At 40.3% G+C, this 25,295-nt stretch overlaps 1 long non-coding RNA gene and 1 pseudogene across 2 annotated transcripts; both read right to left on the reverse strand.

Moving 5' to 3' along the window:
* Positions 1-963: 963 nt before the first annotated feature.
* Positions 964-25,034, reverse strand: LOC111753072 (uncharacterized). 2 transcript variants are annotated; one of them, XR_010318688.1, is made up of 4 exons: positions 24,150-25,034; positions 15,317-15,748; positions 7,309-7,395; positions 964-2,666 (listed from the first exon to the last, which is right to left on the reverse strand). It is a non-coding gene; the product is annotated as an uncharacterized LOC111753072 (long non-coding RNA). The 2 variants fall into 2 exon arrangements; XR_002787928.2 differs by lacking the exon at positions 15,317-15,748 and having other exon boundaries at positions 24,150-24,688.
* LOC111753071 (protein kish-A-like) lies at positions 20,047-24,140 on the reverse strand (annotated as a pseudogene).
* Positions 25,035-25,295: the final 261 nt, after the last annotated feature.

The following is a 25,295-nucleotide window of genomic DNA, read 5'->3' on the forward strand; positions in this document are numbered from 1 at the left end:
AACTCAGTGGCAACGGGTTTGGTTTGGTTTGGGTTTAGAGTCTAAATATAGACTATGAAGAGACTGGGGAAAATTCTATCAGCTTTTTGGCTCCCATTTCTCCATATATTGTTCCAGACCACGGGCAAGTGAAGAATGCTCATTCAAAGTGAGTTTGAACGCTGAGTACTATGTCTATCTTCAGTCCCAAAGGCATCCCAGGGGTCTTCCTTCTGTCTCTTGCTGGGATTAGGCAATACCGCCAAAACTGACAGATCACCCTGGCAGTCTGACACAGTACTCTATGTCAATAGCACTCATGAGGTGAAGCAGACAAGTTACAGGAAACCATACCACCCACGAACCTGGTGCTTAAAGAACAGCAAATGAAGGAGGGCCCCCAGTGTAGACACTGAGGGATTTAAGGAGGTTTTTTGTGGTTTTTTAGGGGGCTAGTAGGATTTTGATCCATTAACGATCTCGAATATCCCCTTTTACTGAGCAGACTAAACAACCCTGGGGGCACAGGTTCCCTGAAAACTCAGAATCACCTGTAACAACCCCCGGGGCCTCTTTCTACTCATCTGCTATTGAGCACTTCTTTCCATTCTTCTTTCATCAAGTTTCTTGCATCTGCCTCTTTCTTTCCAAGGCCACCACCCAAATTCAGGCCCCCACCCGCTCACATCTGAACTTAATACAGTCATATTGTAACGCTCTTTCTTCTTCCTTCCAATTTCCCTCCTCCTTGTTAGGTGGAAAGCCTAAAACCTTCCTACCTGCAGGTAAAACTGTAACAGGATTCTCAACTGGAGCCTAGGGAGTATTCACCTTAGAGTACCTGGAAGACTGTGAAGTGGCCCTAAAGGCAGCGGGAGGAGGAAGACTGACTTGCATAAGAGATTGAAAATAACTCTTGGAAAAGAACTTATCCTCAAAGAAGGCAGGCACTCACATAAAAAAAAAAAAAACCTGGCCTAATAATAAAGCTTCAGTGTTAGAAAGGAGGGCATATTTTCAGCTCGATACAAGTTAGTCAAATTTTCCCCTGGCCCAGGCCCCATGAAATCATGGAGAAAAGGGCTAAAAATATAAATGAAAAGAATAGAGTTTAATATGAAGGCAAAAAAGACATTCTCTCCACATCAGGGCAGAAGTAGCTTAGTGCTCTATGCAAGCAGTATTAGTGACTTTGGCAAGGGGGTGGTGATGGTACTGCACAATACCTGGAGCTGCAACGACAGGAAGTGGCTGCTGGCAGTGGTAGGAGAGTATGTCCCAATATCTCCCCAAGGTCACCAGGAGGCTCTTGACACTTTTATAGCTACTTCACAGGGACTGTCAGTCCCCGAAGCAAATGGCCATGCACGGCTAAAGCAGAAAAGAACAGAGCAAACTCCATGCGGGGGCCAAGACAGCTGTGCTCATAAACATGTGTGAGACAGTCCTGAGGACTGGGAGGATTTCTTTGAAGGATTTTCTTTGAATTTGCAAGACCCCGCATAACATGGTGGGGACATTTACAGTGTTCTCGCGGTCCTCTTTTTACCTCCAGCCTAGGGTGGCCTGAGGAAATATGGTATTTAATCACAAAACAGTTTACCAGGGGATAGAAATTAATATTTGTTCAATGCCTACTATATGTTAGATACATCGCCCGTCTGTCAGTTTGTCATACTGTGGTAGCTTGCAGGTTGCTATGGTGCTGGAAACTATGCCACTGATATCTCAAATACCAGCTGGACAAGTTTCAGTAGTGCTTCTAGACCAAGAGAGACTAGAAAGAAAGACCTGGTAATCTACTTCTGAAAATCAGCTAGTGAAAGCCTTATGGATCACAACAGAACGTTGTCTGATATAGTGCTGCGAGATAAACCTGAGCCCCTAGGTTGGCAGACACTGGAAATACACAATGGCCACAAACAATGGACTCAGACTTGCCAATGACAGTGAAGACGGTGCGAGACTGAGCAATGTGTTGTTCTGTTCTACACGGGGTCGCGGTGAGTTTTGGCCAACTGTATGGCAACTAGCAACAGCGTATGTTAGGTACTGCGATAAGGACATGTACATATATCTCATTTTATCTTTACGTCTCCGAAAATTAGGTGCTTTTATTCCCCTTTTAGTGAAAGGGGAAAAAACAGAAGTTCAAGGTACTTAAATTATCTGCCTGGGATCATACAGGTGGCCAGGGTTACATCTAGTCTACCTGAATCCAGGACCCATGCTTTACGCATGATAATTGCGCTTATTTAGGGGAAATATCTTACCAAGAAAAAAATGGTTACCAGATGGATAATATCAAAACATGATTGATAAGCCACCATCCTACATTAAGTGCTGTGTCCTGATTATGCTCTGTTAACATTACAACTCGTTCCTAAATATAAACAAACCAAACTTAGAAACCCATTATGTTGTTTTTACAGAAACATTTTATCTGCAGGAAGGACAACAGAGCATAAATGAACAGTTGGCAGGTCGCAGCGACAGCTGTGAATCTTCTTATTTCCACCATCGGTGACTCTCTAGAAGGGGTGCATTATATTGAATGAGAATGAAATGAACTTGGCCTTGTGCCTATGCAAGCTTCTTGTCAGTGTTTCACATCTGGGATTCTGTGTCCATTGGAAACACAATCTGTTCAACTGCATTTGCCTTCTTTGAGTTTAGGGAAATAAATCCTGTTGGAGACAAACACATATTTGAGTAACACCAGGATCCACCTCTAAACTCTATGCTGTGATGATAACAATAACACTCCTGAAATGAATACAACTTTGTTTCTTGGTGTAAAGTGTGCATAGAAAGTTAACCAAACGTGTGTTTAATGGTAGAAGAAGAGAGGGTGAAACACTTGAAAGAGATGGTGGTCCCTTAGGTTTTTCACAGACCTCTCGAACTTAGTCAAAGTAAACTCGCCCTCTTGCCCCATCCCTCAGTCTATCTCCTTCTCCTGGGCATCCTGTCTCAGTAAAGGGTTCCACACCAGTTGTCCAAGACTGAAACAAAGCATCAAAAATGGTGTCTCTTACCTCAGCCAACTGGCATAACAAAATGCATTGAGAAAACATTCTGCATCCCACCTTAGGGAGTGGTATCTGGCATCTTAATCACTAGCAAGCAGCCATCTAAGATGAATTAAATGGTCTCAAACTACCTGGAGCAAAGGAGAATGAAGAACACCAAAGACATAAAGTAAATATGAGCCCAAGAGACAGAAAGGGCCACATAAACCAGAGACTACATCAGCCTGAGCCTGGAAGAACCAGATGGTGCCCGGCTACAACTGATGACTGCCCTGACAGGAAACACAACAGAGAATCCCTGAGGGAGCAGGAGAACAGCAGAACAGTGGAATGTGACCTCAAAGTTTCATAAAAAGGCAAGACTGACTGAGACTAGACTGACTAAGACTAGAGGGACCCTAGAGGTCATGGTCCCCAGAACTTCTGTTAGCCCAAGACTGGAACCATTCCTAAAGCCAACTCTTCAGGCAGGGATTGGACTGGAATATAAGATAGAAAATGATACTGGTGAGGAGTGAGCTTCCTGGCTCAAGTAGGCACATAAGACTATGAGGGCAGCTCCTGCCTGGAGGTGAGATGAGAAGGCAGAGGGGGACAGGAGGGAATACAGGGTGGGGAGGACAAGTGTCCTGTCTCATTAGGGGGAGAGCAGCTAGGAGTACATAGCAATGTGTATGAGTTTTTGTATGAGAGATTAACTTGATTTGTAAACTTTCACCTAAAGCACAATAAATCTAAAAAATGGTGTCTCTTTCCCTTTCCATTCACATCTAGTCAATCACTGAATTGTTTCTATAGAACACTAGATAGTCCTTTTGTTTCTATCTTCTACTTATTTCTCAACCTCACCCTTTCACTTCAACCCCACTTACACTACCTGTAGTAAAATCACTATTATCTCTTCCCTAATTTATGGATAAATTTTCCAGTGGTCGGAACACCCTTCTGTGTTCGCTCCAGCACACTGCTCTCCAAAGTACATCCAGCGTTGTCTCATTTTTGTCTCCCACTATGGTTTGTGATTTTCCCCTATATTTCCATCTTTTCTGTTTTGTTTTGTTTTGTTTCGTTCTGTTTGGTTTTCATTTAAGGCTATGTTTAAGGCACATACAAGTTAAGGTCTGACATGACTTTTTAGTAGATTGTTCCTTTTAACAATATGAAATGCCAGCCTGTCCCTTGTAATGCTTTTGCCCTCGGTTATTTCTAATTCTAATAATGCTACATTAGATATTTCCTGTTAGTAATTGCTTGGTATATCTTTTCCATCCCTCAATTTTCAGCCTCTCAGGGATCTTTTTTTATTATTGTTTTACTTTAGATAAAGGTTTACAGAACAAACTAGTTTCTCATTAAACAGTTAGTACACATATTGTTTTATGACATTGGATAACGACCCCATGTCAACTCTCTCCCTTCTCAACCTTGGATTCCCTATTACCAGCTTTCCTGTCCCTTCCTCCCTTCAAGTTCTTGCCCCTGGGCTGGTGTGCCCCTTTAGTCTCATTTTGTTTTATGGGCCTGTCTGATCTTTGGCTGAAGGGTGAACCTCGGGGGTAGCTTTATTACTGAGCTAAAAGGGTGTCCAGGGGCCGTACCCTCAGAGTTTCTCCAGTTTCTGTCAGGCCAGTAAATCTGGTCTTTTTTTGTGAGTTAGAATTTTGGTCTACGTTTTGTCCAGCTCTGTCCACGACCCTCTATCGTGAACCCTGTCAGAGTAGTCAGTGGTGGTAGCCAGGCACCATCTAGCTGTACCGGACTCAGTCTGGTGGAGGCCATGGTAGATGTGGTCCATTAGTCTTCTGGATGAATCTTTCTCTCAGGGATTGTTTTAAGTGAGTCTCTTTAAAAGCATATAGCTGGATTTTTTTAAATCCAATCTGAGGGACACGTCTTTTATTCGTTCAATAATTTTCTGCCACGTGTAAGGTTTAATGGCAAGGATTTAGGGATGAACAGGAAAGATGAGCTCCCTGTTCTCACAAGGCCAGTTAACGTGTCCACATTTATTGTGATTACTATTATATATGTGCTTGTTTCTACCAAATTATATTGTTTTTCCCCTCACTATACCTTATCTTCATTTCTGTTCTTTCTCCTTTCCTTCATTGTGTTGTATTAATCTAGTTTACTTTGTTACATTTTTTTCTTTGAATGTCTTGTAAAAGTCACCCACGTGTCTTATCAAATAAATGATTTGCAAATATTTTCTTTTTATTTGCCTGATGGTGCCCTTTGAAGCACGAAAGTTTTTAATTTGATCAAGTTCAATTTAGTATTCTTGCTGTTGTTGTTGCATATGATTTTGGTGTCATATCTAAGGCCATATCTCGCCCAAGGTCATGAAGGTTTACCCCTTATGTTTCTTCTGAGTCATATAGTTGGAGCTCCTACATTTAGGTCTTTGATCCATTTTGAGTTAAATTTTTTATATGGTGAGAAGTAAGGGTCCAACGTCATTTTTTTGCATGTAGCTATATAGTTTTCCTAGCACTGTTTGTTGAAAAGATCATTCTCTCTCCACTAAATGATTTTGGCACCCTTGCCAAAAATCAGCTTACCATAAATATGTGGGTTTATTTCTGGATTCTCAGTTCTATCCCACTGATCTATATGTCTATGTTTGTCCTAGTTCCGTACTGTCTTGATTACCATTGCTTTGCAGTAAATTTTGAAATCAGAAAGTGTGAGTTTTGAAATTTGTTCTTTTTTTCCACTTGTAAGAGCATGAGTATTTAGAATGAGTTTGTCAATTTCTACAGAGAAGTCAGTTGGGCTTCTGATAGGGATTGTGTTGAATATGTAGGTCAGTCTGGGCTCTCTTGCCATTTTAACACGGTCTTCTAATCCATGAGCATGGGATGTTTTTCCATTTATTTAGATCTTCTACAAATTTTTTCAATAATCTTTTTTTGATTTTCAGAATATAAGTTTTGTACTGCTTTTGTTAAATATATTCCTAAATATTTTATTCTTTTCAAATTTTATTTATTTTGTTGTTGTTGTTGAGAATATACACAGCAAAACATACAGCAATTCAACAGTTTCTACAGTTCAGTGACACTGATCACATTCTTCAAATTTTGCAACCATTCTCACCCCCCTTTTCTGAGGTGTTCCTCAACCATTAGCATAAATTCACTGCCCCCTAAGTTTCCGACTAATCTTTCAAGTTGCTATTGTCAATTTTATCCCACATTGATAGTTCTTAAAAGAGTATACTGATTTTTTACTAGTTAAGCTAAATTACTGTTTGATTTTAAGGAGACTTCAACTTCAGGGAATTTTTAGTTTAAGATTTAAAGATTAACTCGGCAATAGTTTCGTGGTTCATATTTTTTCTTTTTGATGCTATTATAAACGGAATTTTTTCTTAATTTTATTTTAGATTGTTCATTACAAGTGTATAAAAATATAATTGATACCTGTATATTTATCTTCTATCTTGCAATCTTACTGAACTCATTTATTAGTTGTAATAGTTCTTTTTGTGTATCCCTTTGGATTTTCTATATATAAGATCAAGTCATCTGCAAATAGAGACAGTTTTATTTCTTTCTTTCCCATATGGATGTCTTTTCTTTTCTTTTCTTAACTAATTTCCCTGTCCAGAACCTCCAGTACAATGTTGAGTAGAAGTGGTAAGAATGGACATCCTTGTCTTGTTCCTGATCTTAGGGGGCAAGCATTCATTTTCACCATTAAGTATGGTGTTAGCTGTGGGTTTTTCATGGATGCTTGTTATCGGATTAAGGAAGTTCTCTTTTATTCCTAGTTTGTTGAATGTTTTTATCATGAAAGGGCCTTGGATTATATCAAATGCTTTTTCTGTGTCTATTGAGATGATTATATGCTTTTTTGTTAGAACTTTGCCTCTAGAACTCTGCCCTGCTCTTCCCTCTGCAGGGAACACTTTCCCCTGCTCCTTTGCTTTTGTCTTTTAGGTGTCAACAAGCCTAGAGCTCAATTCCTCCAGGAAGTTCCTCTTAAATAATAAAAATCAGATTAGGTGTCCCTTCTGAATATAGCCATCAAAACCAGTTGCTGTTGAGCCAATTCCAACTCATGGCAATCCTGTGTGTGTCAGAGTAGAACTGGGCTCCATAAGGTTTTCAGTGGCTGATTTTTCAGAAGTAGATCATCAGGCCTTTCTTCTGAGGTGCCTCTGGGTGGACTAGAACCTCCGAACTTTTGGTTAGCAGCTGAGTGTGTTAAACATTCGCTCCATTCAGGAACTCCGTAGCTCCCTGTAATTACTCCATCACAGCTCTTATCACTGTACACTCTCACCACTTACCTGATAGCTGGCTTGCATGACGATTACCACCTCTGGACAATACCCTCCAGAAGTGCTGGTACTGCGTATGGCTGTCTGCCTCAGTACCTGACACACAAAAGAAACTCAGTGTATTTTATTGAATGCAGCGTGTATATAATCAAGAAGAGACGGGAGAAAGGAAAAGAGGGAGAGAAGAAAGGAGGAAAGAGATTAGAAGAAAATTATGGAGAAATGAAGGGGAAAGGATTTATAGATTGGAGAAGGTATAGGACGGTAGCTTTTATTAATAAGAAATTGTATTTTTTGTTTAAAAATTTGAGAACCACCTGCTATCGTTTTATGCCAATCACTCTCTCTTGCCCATTTCCAGCTTTCAAAGCTTGCATTTCTTTTTCAGTGGACTTCCCATCAAGCTTGTGCGGCCAGTGTGCCTGTGGTGTTAATTTTAGATTCATCTCTACCAATTTTTTTTAAAAAGGACTCATGCTAAAAGATGTGTAAGGAGGCACGGGTCAAATCTTTTTGTTACTGAAGTTGCCTTCAACAGAAATAATTTAAATGGCCCGTAAAACAGTAACTAATATACTTGCTTCCTGCAAATTTGCCTGCAAGGATCGTAACGGAGACATAAAAACCCTGGTGATGTATTTTATTACCAAATCCATCACAAACTCTAATAAACTGGGTTTTACACATCTGTATGCTAAAAAAAAGAACTGCTTTTAACGATAGTTTCCTTCACAAATAACGGCCATGGAAGTATTTACGTTGATAGCTATTTGTTCTGTAGAAATAGGTTCTGTCATATAAGCAGAAAAAAATTACTTTCAATAATTACATTTTTGAATTCAATTGCAATGACCACGATTATGAAGGCTGTATATAGTCTGTTACTGATCTCCGAATTACGCCTCTCAGCTATTGTTACTCTATGGGTTGCCAACCAAAATGAGCGTTGAAGAATTTCATTTGGCATTTAGCAGTTTTTCCACAATAATAGAGATATAAATTTGCCTGTGACAGGTGGATTTTTTTTATAACTGCTAATGGATTAGAGCACTTTGCTGATAAAAAAAAAAAAAAAGCTGATAGTCCAAGAAAATGATTATTCAAGATAGGGTGGGTTCAAAAATAATGCAAGATTTTCAATCAGGATCCAGGTAAATTCAAAGTATCATATATAATTGACTCCCTCTTTCTTTCTATTTTGGCCTGCCCTAGAGTTGACTTTTTTTTTTTTTTAGAGTTGACTTCATCTACACGCATGTGACTCCTGAGTATATGCCATAAGCACATACGAGACTTCCCCTATTAGGCTTCCTCCATGAGGACCAGAAATCCATAATTTCTCCTTTCAAATTCAGATCTCAGAAAAAAATTTTTTTTTAGGTATGCACATTGAGATATAATAAAGTACTAGTAAATTAATATTATCTTAAAGGAGACCCAAGCCTGTCAAAGAAATGAAGAAATCCTTTTTTTGGAGTTTTAAGCCAAGGAGCGATACTTTGGAGGGCTAGGTTTTCCTAGAAGTGATTCCACTTTTTCTACAGGTAAGATTAAAATTTACCTGTGTTCCAGAGGGTTTGCTCCACCTGCTTCAGATACGCGACCTGTAAAATCACTACTCGGGGTCAGATGAACCACGTGTCTAGTCCGTCTCTACTGACAGGGAATGAAGCTCAGCTTACTTGGCAGCTTTCCGTTAATATAACGACTATAAAATTGTGGCCCGTGAGACACACAACAAAGTAAATGACAAAAGAGAGGCTGAGGAATTCAAATTATGCTGCTGCTGTTGTTGTTGGGTCACATCGAATTGATTCTGTCTCATAGTGACCCCATGTGACACAGTAGAACTGCCCCCACAGGGTTTTCTTGGCTGTAATCTTTATGGAAGCAGATCACCAGGTCTTTCTCCTGTAAAGCCACTGGGTGAGTTCGAACCACCAACCTTTGCTTAGCAGCTTAGTGTTTAACCATTGCACCACCACGGCACCTTCAACCAACGCTACTCTCACAAAAAAGAATGTTACAAACTGGAAAGAGGAGAGCTGAACTCAAAAAACTCCAATCGACTGGCCAAGAAACCAGCTGCAATCTGGATTAAAAAAACAAACCAACCTGTTGCCATTGAGCCAATTCCAACTCACAGAGACCCTATAGGACAGAGTAGAACTGCCCCATAGGGTTTCCAAGGAGCAGCTGGTGGATTCAAACCGCTGACCTTTTGGTTAGCAGCTGAGCTCTTAACCACTGCACCTCCAGGCCAGTTGGGATAGGGGGTGCCCAACTCAATTTACCAAAGTCAAGTGATTTTTTAAAAGGCAAAAGAGACAACCAGACATTGTATGCCTCCTGAAGGGATACTCCATTACCTAAGGAAATAATTTCACACACCCTCTTCTGCAAAAAACATAATAATATCACAGTTGAATATACCTCTATATCAAAAAGTTAATTTATAGGGAAAACAGAGGATACGGGAACATATTAAATAACATCATGGGAATGAATTCAGCAAAGTCCAAACTGGGAAACTCTACGGAACAAATGAATGTCAAGAGAGAAAAAAATGGAGAAGAAAGCTTATAGGTTAAAAGAGACTCAAAATAATATGAACCAATTCCAGTAAACCTTAGTTGGATACAGATTCAAACAAACTAAACGTGTGTGTGTGTGTGTGTGTGTTGTTGCCTTTAGTTGCTCCATGTTGACTCCGACTCGTGGTGACCCCATGTGTGCAGAGTAGAACTAACTGCTCTATAGGGCTTTCAAGGCTGTGACCTTCCAGAACGCGATCAGCAGCCCTGTCTTCCAGGATGCCTCTGGGTGGTTCAAACTGCCAATCTTGTGGCTGGTGGTCAAGTGCTTAACCGTTTTCACCACCCAGGTAGATAGATACAGAGACAGAGAGAGAAGTAGGTGGGCAGATACATACATAGATATAGATACATACATAGATGACAATGTGACATTTGAACACGGCTTCCATATTTGATGACATTAAGAGATCATTAATTTGTAGGCAAGCTGATGATACTGTAGTTTTTTTTACATTTCTTATCTTCTACGGGTTTTTTAGAGACATATGAATGTAGATTATGACTCAAGTAGATTGTGAAATGGCATGATGTCTGGAATATGCTTCTAAATAATAAACAGGGTAGAAGGGAATGGGTGGGAATTTAAATGAAAGAGTGGTCATGAATTTACAATTGTCAAATCTAGTTGATGAATATGTTGGATATTATTACGCTATTCTGATACCACTTTTGTATATGCTTACAGTTTTCCAAGAAGAGGTTAAAATATTGAAAGAGTTTACAATGAAAATTTTGAAGGAAACTCAGGCCATACATATGCACCTGATTGCAAAACCAAATGCCAGTTGGAAGACTTAGGGCTGCGGGTCCCTGCTGATAGAGCAGAGAACGCCTCCCTCAGCTCAGTCTGCTTATCTGTGATCTGGTAAGAAACCTTAAACCCAATAACCTTTGCACATCTGAAATGGTAGACCTTGTCCTCAGTTGGGTAAGTAAATGTCCAATCCTGTGAAGGTATGAAAATAACTAAGGCAATTATGATATATTACCCATAGTTTTATGTGCACTGGGTTTTTTAATCATCAGGATAACCTGGGAGCATTTATTATTTAAAATATTTGAAACAATCTGATATATAATCTGAGCCATCTCAATCTGAAATTTATAACTGATAGTTGATTTGATATTTGAATCCAAAAATAAAATGCTTTGATTTATTTATAAAAAGCATTTGAAAGTTGAGAACCTGATTTACAGGGATTATAAATTGCTTTATTAGATATATAATAGTTGTTTAGGGCTTAGAAAGAAAGGTATTTGAAGTATTTGAGAAAATCAGGATACTAAAGTGTTATAGGTATTTTTTAATGCCTAAGGGAATTCAATTTGCTAAACTTTTAATGGGGTTAAGTGTTCTAGGAATTGAATCTGTAATCAAAGAACAAAGAAAACATTTTTTTTGTAGAACAATTATTCAGTTTATAAATAGAATATAGATTTGAAGGTTAAACTTAAAAGTTTAAGAAAAGTTTTTAAATTTACAACTTTAATAAATCGAATACTAATTTAAGTCCCAGGTAACCACAAAGAGTTCTTCCTAACACAAAAATTTCTCTTATAAATTAAAAACACTTAAATGACACTTGAGCTTATGACTTCACACAGGCAAAATCAGAACAATCTCAAAAAATATCCCTTGTTAACACAGGGGGATACTTAGACTGAGTTCTTCATGAGGTTGGGTCTCTTTAAGACCATAACAAAATAAGCAATGCATTCAATCTGTTTTCTTGTATGAATAATGAGAAATAAATAACTGATTCATTCATTTTTTTGAAATTTATTTTATTGTTGTTATGTTGAGGATATACACAGCAGAACATACACTAATTTGACCGTTTCTTCATGTACGATTTGGTGACACTGATCACATTCTTCAAGTTGTGCAATCAGCCTCACCTTCCTTTTCTGAGTTGTTCCTTCCCCATTAACATGAATTCACTGCCCCCTAAGTTTCCTATTGAATCTTTTGAGTTGTTGTTATCAGTTTGACCCCACATAGAAAAGTTCTTAAAAGAGCATAATGCTCAAGGCATACATTGTTTACTAGTTAAGCTAAACTATTGCTTTAAGAAAATTTCAGGGGATATTTGATTAACTTTTTTGTAATTTTCAAGATCAAAATGACATATTTGGAGAAACCAGTAGATCAGTGTTTTCAAAATGCAGGTAAAGATCCATTAGTGGTTTATGAAATCAATTTAACAAGTCACTCTCACACAGAATGAGTATTGTTTCAGTTGGGTTTACTACTGGTTATGTATGTATTTCTCACTGTGAGTGGTGTTCAAAAACAGCCTGACAGCCACTGCCATCAAACTCTGGGTTTACCTTCAAAGAACCTTCATTCCCTTTTTTAAAATGTAAATTTGTTATTTTTTCTTATTATCAATACAAAACACACTTGTCAAAATTGTTCCATTTCAGAAATGCATAGAAGATTATTTAAATCACCTATAATCCCACCAAGACGTCCTGGTGGCTCAATGGTTAAAGCGATTGACTGTTAAACAAAAGGTCAGTGGTTCAAAGCTACTAGCAGCTCTGTGGAAGAAAGATGCGGCAGTCTGCGTCCGCAGGGCTCTTACAGCCTTGGAAACCCTATGGGATCACCATGAGTTGGAATCGACTCAATGGCAGTGAGTTTGGTTTGGGGTAATCCCACCACATATATTGTTGTGTGAAAAAGGGTAAACATTTTTATTCATCAGGATTTCTCTTAAAGATTGTACATGGGGGAATAAAATACTTGATGGGTCTCAAGATAGAAGACAAAATCCTGAGAGGCCCTAAATCAAGCAGACCCATTCTCGGGAGATGAGGTGAAGGAATTTTCCACTGCCTCAGAGTAACCAGAGAAGAATGTGAAGGACAGGGTAAGTGTGAGGCAGTGACAAGGCAGGGGGTGTGCTCTGCAGTGTGACCTTTCCCCCATGACTCTCTTGAGTCACCATAATAAAATTACCAAGCTCATGAAATGTTGGGATACAAAGGAATGTTTGTAGGAGCTGAGGAAAATTTCTAATTTCATTATATAGAGCCTGAGTGAAATAGCACATCAGGAGGTAGGAATGCAAAGGCAGGGAGAAACAAAGGAAATACCCCCAAGAAGGAGCAAGATATTCTGAGAAATGCTCTGACACTTTTAAGCCCAAAAGATTGGATTTCAGGTTAGGTTTAATCATATTATTGAGGGACAGAGGAGCTGTAACGTCACAGTCTTCCAAAACAGGCATGCGAGGTGTTTATGTGTATGTGTATAAAATAACCATGTACAGTCATGCATCACTTAATGTCCGTGATACATTCTGTGAAATAAGACATTACGTGATTGGGAAATTGTGGGAACACCTGGGTCCACCAGCCTGGGACTGCGGTAAGGCTTAGCCCAACCCTGCTGTAGACACCTCAAGTGAGCGCTGCACTGGTCCTGCCCTGCACACAGCCCAGAGCCCCATGAAGGTCACAATAGGGAGGCTCTGGGCCAGGTTGGGCCAGCAGGGGACAGTTTTGAGACCTGCTTTGGGTACCAGCCTACCTTGGGCACTGGGGAGCAGGATCACGTGCCCACTCCTCCCAGCAGCAGGGATGCCTGTTCCTGTGGGTAGAGGGTAGCAGGGGAGGCTTGCTGCCCAGCTGGGCCTTGGACATCCCCAGAAGGCCGCCCAGGCCCACTGACATACCTGCGGTTGGATGTTGCCTGAACAGACATCTGCAGCACGTGGCTACATATACATCCACTTTTTACCAGAGTGGAATATTCTATATCTGTTGCTTTGCTATCTGGTTTTTTCACTTTTCATGTTTTCATGTCAGAAGACTTAGGTCTTTGTATGAATAAACAACTTGTGGTATATTTATACAGTGGAAAATCACATTAAAAAAAAAAAATCGAACCCAACTGCCATTGAGTTGATTCTGACTCATAGCAAGCCTATAGGACAGAGCAGATCTGCCTCATAGTGTTTACAAGGCTGTAAATCTTTATGGAAACAGACTGCCACACCTTTCTCTTGAGGAGCGCCTGGTAGGTTCAAATCACCATCCTTTTTGTTAGCAAAACCACTGGGCCGCCAGGGCTTCCTGAAAATATTGTACAGCTACACTTGTAAACTCTGCTGAATCTTAAAACGTGGATGAATCTCAGAAAGTCTCAGAAGAATACATAGCTATATGATTCCTTTTTCAAAGTTCAAAATCAATAAAAACTAAGCAATATAGTCTTTAGAGATGTAGGTGCTAAAAACTTAAAGAAAAGTGAGGGATTAACACAAAATTCAAAGAAGTTATTTGAAGGGAAGGAAGTCGACTATGACTGGAATAGGACACACAGGTTTTGTTAATGTTCTATTTCTCAAAGTGTTTTTATTACTATTATTATTTAAACACTACATATATGTTATTTTCACCCTTCCATACATACTTTTCATAAACTTTAGAAAATATATAAATAGATATATATCAAAGGTTGAAAAAGGTTGACCCAAGTCTAGAATTTAGTTACATATATATGGAGTGTTAAAAGTTTTGACAAGGCAGCTTACATTTTAAAATATGGAAATGCTATATAAAAACCAAAATTTGGGCCTTATCCTGAAAAATGGCAAGATCTGGCAACACTGACTCCACAGTTCTGAAGGGCACCAATCCACTGAGCTGGAGAAGCAGCACCCTTTGGGCTTGGAGTGTTTCCTCAAGGTCTCCTGACATCCACTACTTATTTAACCACAAATAAAAACCCATTGCCATCAAGTTAATTCTGACCCATAGTGACCCTACTGGACAGAGTAGAACTGCCCCATAGGGTTTCCAAGGAGCGGCTGGTGGATTCAAACTGCCTACCTTTTGGTTAGCAGCCGAATGCTTAGCCCTGTGCCATCAGGGCTCCAAAAAGGTTAGCCCTTTTTTCATGTTCATGGCCATTTCTACAGTAAATTGCCTATTTATATTTCCAGACCTTTCTTTATCATGTTCTTACTCATATAATATTTTTGTGTATTAGAAGTATTAACTGAAAGTCTTATGGTTTACCACCTATCTTTAAACAGTGTTTGTAATTGGGCTAGGAAGGGTGGCCCCACAGAGATTTTTAATTTTATGTAGTCTGATCTATTAATCTTTATAAGGGCCAATTTGGGGAATATAAAAATATTGACCAGGTGCATTTCCTTTCAAATAGAACACCTTTATTTTTGTTATGAAAAAGATATACTCATTATTTTAATTCAAACCATACAGGAACATTTAACGGAGAAGATAAAATCAACCATAAATCATACCATCCAAGGTGGTCATATTTTAAAAACGACAAAAACATTTCCTTGATGAGTTCATCGAGTCCATTGGAGAAAAAAAATGTACATTTAAAAAATATTTCACCGTCTTTGAGGACAGTGTTGGTTCAGGGGTAGAATTCTTACCTTCTAAGAGGAACCTTTTTGTTTCCTTTATGTTCAGGTGCAATCCATACTGAAGGCTGTGGTCTTTGATCTTCATTAGTAAGTGCTTCAAAAATCGTCACAACTGGACCAATGAGCAACATCATGATAAACAGAGAAAAGATTGAAGTTGTCAAGGATTTCGTTTCACTTGGATCCACAATCCACAGCCTTGGAAGCAGCAGTCAAGAAATCAAAAGACACATTGCACTGGGCAAATCTGCTGCAAAGGGCGTCTTCAAAGTGTTGAAGAGCAAAGATGTCACCCTGAAGACTAAGGTGCGCCTGACCCAAGCCGTGGTATTTTCAATCGCATCATATGCATGTGAAAGCTGGACAATGAATAAAAAGACTGAAGAAGAATTGACGCCTTTGAATTGTGGTGTTGGTGAAGAATATCGAATATACCACGGTCTGCCAAAAGAACGAACAAATCTGTCTTGGAAAAGTGCGGCCAGAATGCTCCTTAGAGGCAAGGATAGTGAGACTGCGTCTTACATACTTTGGACATGTTGTCAGGACGGATCAGTCCCTGGAGAAGGACATCATGCTTGGCAGAGTACAGGGTCAGCGGAAAAGAGGGTGACCCTCAACGAGGGGGATTGACACAGTGGCTACAACAATGAGCTCAAGCATAACGATAATTGTAAGGACGGCGCAGGACTGGGCAGTGTTTCGTTCTGCTGTGCATAGGGTCGCTATGAGTCGGAACCGACTCAACGGCACCTAACAACAACAACCACAAAAAGAGGAACCTGTGTTCGATTCCCAGCCAATGTACCTCAAGCACAGCCACTGCTCGTCTATCGGTGGAGGTCTGCATGTTGCTATGATGCTGAACAAGTTTCAGTGGAGTTTCAAGACTAAGATAAACTAGGAAGAAAAGCCTGGCAATCTACTTCCAAAACTCAGCTAATGAAAACCCTATGAATCACAGTGGTCCGATGCTCTTGTGCATGGACTTGCCGTAAGTCCGGGGACCACTCACCAGCAGCTAACAACAATATAACTGCCTTTATTAAACAGAGAAATTATACTGACAAAATTTGATACTACTTTTAACCACCACAATGGAAATATCTGGGCTTGCTTACAAAGTAGCCACACAAAGGCAGCTTTCTAATCGTTCATCCTGAAAGCAAGTGGAAGGGTGGTGTCTTAGGGTTAGCCAACTTGCATATGGCCTTTGGGCCATATGTGGTCCACCAGTGACAAAGCACGCAGACAATGAGGGAATTCCTCCCCTCCCCCTTCTCAGGTGGGCTCCCAAAACTAATAAGAGATGAGATAAGAGATGAGAGCTCTCATCTCCTTCTTCCTCAGTCTTCTCAGCACATAGTAAGTGGGCCATATTAGGGAGGAAGATGAGCCATAGGTACTGAATAGTAATAAAGGCAGGGGCCTATATGCAGGAAATTGTGTCCATGGCGATAAGTTTAAAATTGCTGAATGATCTCTCACAGCTGCTGATGGAAACTGCAATGGCCAATAGAGACTGCCCGTAGCGCCCCTCCACAAGCGGTGCCCAGGGCACACGCCCTACCTGCCATACCTTAGTAACATCTCTGAATGAAGGTCTAAATGGCATATGTGGACAAAAAGTCACCAGCCTTATTCTGCACCTTCAAAGCCCACCCACCCCCATCTTCCTTGGGGACTTTATTGTTTATATTTCCGTTTCTAATCACTGGTTAAGAGCTTGGCTGTAACCAAAAGGTCAGCAGTTAGAATCCACCAGCCACTCATTGGAAACCTTTTCAGGCAGTTCTACTCTGTCCTATAGGCAGTTCACTCGTTATGACTTGGAATCAACTCGACGGCAACAGGTAATGGGGTTACAGAAAAGAACCCAATAAGCTTAAACTCTATTTCCATTTCTCTAGACCATTAGTCTGTGAGTACACACAACCTAATAGGTCAAATTGTACAAACATCCTATTTTGTGTTAAATATTATTAACCTGAATAATCTCTTATCTAGCTTTCTGTGCACCAAAAGAATTTTCAGAACTTTTATTATTATTATAAAATATAATTATAAAATTATTATTTTTATTTTACTTTATTCTGGCTTTGTAGCAATCCATCTTCTTAAGAGCATGTTTGTTTAGCTATTACCTTCTTCTTGGACACCAGGTTGTTCTCAGTCATATGCCCTTTTAAATGCAAAACATATTTGCACATATCACTTTTTTGGTTGTTTCCCGTGGGTCTATTTCCTTGAAGCATAGGCCCAAGGTTAAAGGTCATGAACAGCTTTACACTTGAGTTAGTAGCACTTTCGGTGAAACAGCTGTGGTCTCATCATGTGAGTTCCTTTCAACATAGTGAGTTTCATCAGTAATAATGAACTAATCAAGTAGAACTTCTCTGGTGGGAACCACCCAGCTGTGATCCACCACCCGTGGTCACTGCCTGAAAACCAACTGAAACTTTGCACCAATGCCCTCAGGCCTAGGCCCTGCAGGAAGTTCTCAAAGGTGAGTCTGATCCATTCACTCAAGAGAAAGAGCTTCTCTGTGGGGGACTGTCCCTTTTTTCAAACTCATGACATTGCTCGGCTCACAGGGCCTTACCCCCGTGCAGACAGCCAGCATCTGCTGGTGCAGGCTCATACACACCAGACTTGAAATTGTTTATCCGGAGCATGGCATCCTTGCCAGGGTTATCCAAAAGCAACTTGCCCAGGGACCCGGATCTTTCACCATATTTATCCAATCTGTATATTGAGCAAATAATCTGAGAAGCTGGACTACAAGAAGAATGCAGCATCAGAATTGGAGGAAGACTCGTTAACAACCTGCGTTATGCAGATGATACAACCTTGCTTGCTGAAAGTGAAGAGGGCTTGAAGCACTTATTCAGGAAGATCAAAGACCACAGCCTTCAGTATTCAGTACACCTCAACATAAAGAAAACAAAAATCCTGACAACTAGATCAATTAGCAACATCATGATAACAGGAGAAAAGATTAAAGTTGTAAAGAACTTCATTTTTCCTGAATCCACAATCAATGCCCATGGAAGCAGCAGTCAAGAAATCAAAAGACTCATTGCATTGGACAAATCTGCTGCAAAAGTCCTCTTTAAAGTGTTAAAAAGCAAAGATGTCACTTTAAGGACTAACGTGTACCTGACCCAAGCCATGGTATTTTTGATCGTCTTATGTGCATGCGAAAGCTGAACAATGAATAAGGAAGACCAAAAAAGAATTGATGCCTTTGAATTGTGGTGTGTTGGCAAAGAATAAAAATACACCATTCTGGACTGCCAGAAAAACAAACAAATCTCTCTTGGAAGAAGCATAGCCAAAACGCTCCTTAGAAGCGAGGATGGGGAGACTTTGTCTCATGTATTTTGGACATGTTACCAGGAGAGCAGTCCCTGGAGAAGGACATCTTGCTTGGTAAAGTAGACGGTCAGTGAAAAAGAGGAAAACCCTCAATGAGATCGACTGACACAGTGGCTACAACAGTGGGCTCAAGCATAACATCAACCATGAGGATGGTGCAGGACCAGGAAGTGTTTTGTTCTGTTGTACAAAGGGGTCGCCAGGAGTCAGACCTGACAACACCTAACAACAACAACAGTTTGTGAAGGCTGTCACCACTGCTCACCCTTCGTATAACAACCAAGTCCAAACACCATGAATTCCACTCCCGTCAACCAACAAATATCTTTTGCGAGTTTACTTCCACTCTCACCCCTACAGTCTATTCTCAACACAGTAGCCAGAGTGATCCTTGTAAAATGTAGATCAAAGTCTGTCTCTCTTCTGCTTAGAACCCACTCTCACTCCTCCCCTAAGGCTCCCCAAACTGAAGGTCTTTTAATGGCTACAGGGCCCTAATTAATCTGGTGCCGTTACCTCTCTGAATCCTCCTTCTCCTACCCTCTCACCCCACCTCTTACCCTCCCACCCCTGCCGATTCTGCTGCCAACACACTGGCCTTCCTGCTGTTCTTCATCACATCAACTGCATTCCCATCTCTGGCTTTTTGCACTTGCTGGTCTGTCTATCCAGAGCCCTCTTCCCCTAGAAAGTCATTGGTATGGCTCACTCCCTCGCTTCCTTTAAGTCTTTGGCCATACTTCTCAGCCAGCCTTCCCCAAGCCCAGTTTAAAGTTGCCAACAGCACTCACTCTTCTCCTTTCCTGCTTTATTATTGTCTCCTATAGCATTCCTCATCAATTACTTGTGTTCTTATAGTAAGTCTCCCCACTATAATTTAAGATCCATGAGGACAGAGATTTTTTTGTCTGTTTTGTTCACTGCCATATCCCCGGTGACTCCCAAGATGAGGGGCCGGCAACGGCAGGCACCACGCATATAGTTACTGAATGTGCTACTGCCCTGCACTGGCCAGGCACTATGGAGGGAAAAACTTTACAGGAAACAAGTTTCCTCCAGAAACTCTTAGTTTACTTGGGGAGAGTGACAATTGTCATTACTTTATAAAGTCCTACTTCTAAGGCGAATGCTCTAGAAGCTATTTAGTTCCTCTTGGAGGAGCGCAGTTTATGGGCTATGGTTGTGGCTGAACTGCCTGGTTTCACATAGGCATTGCTGTCCTGAATAAAGAAATTAGCTTAATTTTGTTCTAATCCATTGTGTATTTTCTGTACATGTTGATGTTTTTATTAAAATAGCAGAGGATGGTAACTGCCAATCTTGGGTCAGAGAGGCCCATAGTACAAAGAACCTAACTGATCTTTTGGGGGTTTTTTTTTTTTTTTTAATCTCGATTCAAAACCACACCTAGAAAGTAAGAGAAATCTCTCTGTTGAGTGCATGGACGCCTACTCCTTTTTATGCTAGCATAGTCAGTCTCAATACAGCAAAAAAAAAAAAAAAAGTTTTAAAGAAGGGAAAATCAGCAGATATTAGACTATCCACAGTGGGAATGCACCATAGCCTGGAGTTACTCTACACACTCCTCAACCTCGGCTTCCTGAAATAATTGCCTTCTAATGGAATCGACAGTCCCTGGGTGAAGAGTGAGGTCGGAGGACGCTCCTCATGCCCTGGATCCACCATCTAGTCATGTGACAGGTCCACAAAGGGTTGTTGTTGTTGTTTTGTGCCGTTGAGTAAATTCCAACTCATATCAAACCCATGTGACCGAGCAGAACCATCCCATAGAGTTTTCTAGGCTGTAAATCTTTATGGAAGCAGATCACCAAGTCTTTCTGCCGTGGAGCTGCAGGGTGGGTTCGACCAACAACTTTTCAGTTAGCAGCCGAGCGCTTAACCGTTGTGTCAGCAGGACTCTTTCACAAAGGGTTACTAGTTCACAAAAGAGGGTACATTTAACTATGCCTCTAAGGGGGAAAAACATGATTAAATAGAAGAAGGAACATGTGATCTGGATCTTGATCCTTGATTACGGATTGACCAGTAACTAAGGTTTCTTCTCCTTCCAGGCAGAGGACCCTGCATGAGGAGGGTCAGAGAGGCATGAAAGATCATGCTGTGAATTTCATCAGTGAAGCCTTTGGTGCTTCAGGGACACGAGGGTGCATAGGACGGACCAGGGGTAGATGAAATATGCTATTCATTATCTTCGGGGAAATTACTTAATCTTTCTAAACTCAGCTTTCTCATTTTAAAAAATGGAGCTAGAACTACTAACCTCACAGGGTTGTTATGAAGGTTAAATGAGGTTAACTGGAGGGTCCTATTATATTAATGCTGGAGCCCTGGAAGTACAATGGTTAAGAGCTCAGTTGTTATGCAGAAGGTTGACAGTTCAAATCCACCAGCCACTCCTTGGATACCCTATGGAGCAGTTTTACTCTGTTCTATAGGGTCGCTATGAGTCAGAATTGACCCAATGGCAATGGGTTTTTTGGGTTTTTGTTTTTTTTTTCTTTGTATCGACGCTAGTAAGAGATACCTAAGAGACACACAATAATAGTTAATTACCAGTATTATGCTGGAAGTCATGAAAGATCTTGTGATCCAAGGTAAAGAAATTGAATTATATACTGTCAAAAATGCAAAGACATTAAAGGGTTTTCAAAAATCATTAAAGGGTTTTAAGAGTGACATCATCAGATGTACTTTTTTAGAAAGCAAACGCTCAGGTGACATGTTAGAAATGGACAGATCGGGGAGCAATGAGGGAGGGGAGGGGAGCTTGGAGGCCAGTACAAGTTTCTAGATGACGAGGGAGGAGGGGGTGAGCCAAGGCACTGGGAATAATTCTGTAATTAGCCAAAGCATCCAAGTTGTCCCTGCCTTTCCTCGGTCAGCAGGAATGAAATGTCCAAGTGAGCATGGGAAGGGCTTGTTTTATATTCTCCGTCTCCCAAGAGACAGCAGTAAAAATGTGAACAAAGATTTTCTACCGAGGCAACAGAAACAAACAACCAAAATTTTATAATGCTATGCAGACAGCAAGGACTGAAAAGAAGCTGTCTGCAAGGCCTTTCTTTTTTTTTTCTTAGATTTAAAGTGTCGTGTTTAAAAAACAAAATATTTGGGGGAAATTAAAATAATTGTTTGATTTTCGAAGACCTGACACTAAAAAGAATGAAAAATAGATATAGGATCATTATCCTCTAATTGCCCTATTCTTTTCATTCTAAGAATGGAGTCTTTTTCAGAGACAGATAGCTAGCTGGTTAGGTTTATACTGAAGACGTTTATCTATACTCGACCAGAGGCTTCAGAGGCTACTACACTAGTTGGCTAGCCTAAACTTCTTAGGTTACGTACAAACGTTTTCCCACAAATACCCTTAAGTCACATCTCATTTAAGAACTGTGTCGTCTTATTTTAACTAGCTAAAAAAAAAGACTTATAACAAACTAGAGTTGAGAGGAACTCTGTTTAGCATGCTTTCAAAATGGTGTGGCCAGAAGAAAAGCAAACATTATTGAACGCAATCCTTACCAACACACATTGAACCTTTTTTTTTTCCAAATAAAAAAGCTAGTCCAAAAAAGGCCTCATTCTATGAAGATTTATTATTTCCAAATCACAGTGAAAGGAACTCGAGTAACGTACCAGTTTTGTTTTCTACCGTATACCCCAGAGATACCACAGTAAACGTTGGTATCTGATACAACAATGTCATATTGCTGTTTGATTGTTACAGACATATTGAACTGTTTGAGTATGAAATGGTTATATCTGAATTATTTATATAGAACATTGGTCTAATGACATAAAAATGGAGAACAGCAGCTGGAAATGTATCTCACTCGATGTTCAAAGATAAAAGGATTAACCATTCTTTCCACTATTTTCTTCAGATAAGTCCTTTTTCATATTGAAATCTGATGGCATTTTCTAAGCTCCTATATGACCAGGATGCTGAAGGCCATCACTCTGCAGCATGATGCAACATCAGGACTCTGCCGTTCACCAGTTCTGGTGCACTTCCAAAATATACCCAACAGTCCACTTTTATTTCTGTCCAGAATGCTGGGTGTCAAGGGTCAGATATAAGCACAGGTGCATATAAGCAGCAAGGTTCCAGTCAACAGATTCTGAAAGCTAAAAATGGCCAACAGAGGGAGGCCAGTGAAGCCACGGCCACATCCTGCAAGGCCTTTTAATATGAAAATTCCCGGGGCCTGAAACATACAGACACCATAAATGAGATCTTGGCAGATACCATCACTATGTTCGGGGATTCTGGATGAATTCGTCACATACAGCTAAAACAGCAGCTGATTCCCATTAAGGAGTGATTGGTAACAGGTGAATTTGATTCCCAAATGGACCTAGGTATTTGAAAAATCTTTCTTTTTTGCAAGCCTAGTTAGCTACAACAAAAAACCAAACCCATTGCCATTGAGTCAATTCCGGCTCATAGCAACCTTATAGGACAGGGTAGAACTGCCTCATAGGGTTTCCTAGCTGTAATCTTTGCGGAGGCAGACTGCCACATCTTTCTCCTGCAGAGCAGTGGGTTCGAACCACCGACCTTTCATTTTTCAGTTAACAGATGAGTATTTAAGATACAAGGATTTTTAAAATATTTTTATTAGCAGCACTCTATTTAAATTCTCATATATAGACCTACAATGTATAAAAGACATGAAAAGCTAACTGTTTTGACTGAACACAGGTGTGATGTCTTTGAGGCTGGGATGGTGGAGATCCATAAGAAGGAAAGGACTCCCCACTCAACCAGCTTCCTCCTCGCTTTTTCTTGAAGCCAGTTTGAAAACCCCTTAAGCAAGGATAAGTAAAACTCCTGTCTTTGCACAGGAGGCAGCTTTGGCAGCTTGGGTTTTGAATGATACCAAATGGACCTACACAACTGTAGTAGAATAGACTTCTCTGATTTTAACCAGGTATTCCACCCCATCCCTCATCCCGCCCATTGTTTTCCAGCTTTTACCCATTGAGTAAGATAATATTAATTCCTCAGGGCCAGGAATAGAACAACCACAGCCAGAACATAAAGAATGACAGTCATATATGTTTTTTGTTACACATATTTTGACCCTCAATGTAGACTTTTGTAAATCTATGTCAGATAAAATAGCTTTGAGAGATGTTGCTGTTTAAATATCAGAAACTAAGTCACCATCTTAAACAATAAGTTTAGAAGAATACCTGCCCCATCACTTGGAGGAGAGAATAAAAGTTAGTTATTAGTTGGTTGGTTAGTAAATCTTTCTGCAATCAGAAAAACATGGGCATTCCAACCCCTTGGGCCCATTCCTACCCTTTGGGAGTGGGGAGGGAAGAATGCTGAAAGTTCCATTGGGTCTGGGGAACTCTGAAAGCTGGGTCTAACTTCCAAGGCAAAGATAACAGAGGCGATTAGCCTGGGTGCAGAATTCGATCCACTTACCCCACATCAGCATGGTCTGGCAGCAGGAAAGAGTTAAACAGTGTAGGCAGAGAGGGAAGCTTCTGAAAGTTTCCTGTTTCAGGAAGAGAAAGGGCAAAGGACAATATTTGTAGGCTTGTTTTCTTGAATTGACTGAGCCACTAACTTAAGTGACTGAGTAATCACTAATTTAACTAAATTTACCCGAAGTTTTCTGCTATCGGGTGGTGATGGGGGTTTGAGGTAAAAACTAAGTTCAGTGGTAGGAAATAAAGGAAGCATAGTTTTGTACAACTGAGTTTATGATTTGTGAAAATTTGTTCCTAAAACATTCATAAAGAATCTTGTCATTATCAAAATCTCAATCCATGCTAAGTTAGTTTCATTAAACACATTCAAATAGATCATAGGATTTGAAAACAGAGCTAAACGGTGGTTTCTCCATAAGGACAATGCAGGGCCATACTCTCACTACCAAACCCTTGGGGCAGACAGGTTCCTGAACTCAGAATGTTTCAGATTTCAGACAGGTAATACTGCATATTACGTGATGACCCCCACACATCTAGGATAGCACATCGCAATCACATAAAATATGAATATACACACACTAACTAGGATTACCCCCACATGTCTGTCAGTTTGTCGTACTGTGGGGGCTTGCATGTTGCTGTGGTGCTGGAAGCTATGCCACCAGTATTCAGATACCAGCAGGGTCTCCCATGGAGGACAGGTTTCAGCTGAGCTTCCAGACTAAGACAGACTAGGAAGAAGGACCCAGCAGTCTACTTCTGAAAAGCATTAGCCAGTGAAAACCTTATGAATAGCAGCGGAACATTGTCTGATATAGTGCTGGAGGATGAGCACCCCCAGATTGAAAGGCACTCAAAAGATGACTGGGGAAGAGCTGTCACATCAAGCAGAGTCAACCTTAATGATGTGGATGGAGTAAAGCTTTTGGGACCTTCATTTGCTAATGTGGCACGACTCAAAATGAGAAGAAACAGCTGCAAACATCCATTAATAATTGAAACCTGGAATGTATGAAGTATGAATCTAGGAAAATTGGAAATCATCAACAATGAAATGGAAGGCATAAACATAGATATTCAAAGCATTAGTGAGCGGAAATGGACTGGTATTGGCCATTTTGAATCTGACAATCAT

The sequence above is a fragment of the Loxodonta africana genome, chromosome 20 (assembly GCF_030014295.1).
Source record: "Loxodonta africana isolate mLoxAfr1 chromosome 20, mLoxAfr1.hap2, whole genome shotgun sequence".
NCBI lineage: Eukaryota > Metazoa > Chordata > Mammalia > Proboscidea > Elephantidae > Loxodonta > Loxodonta africana.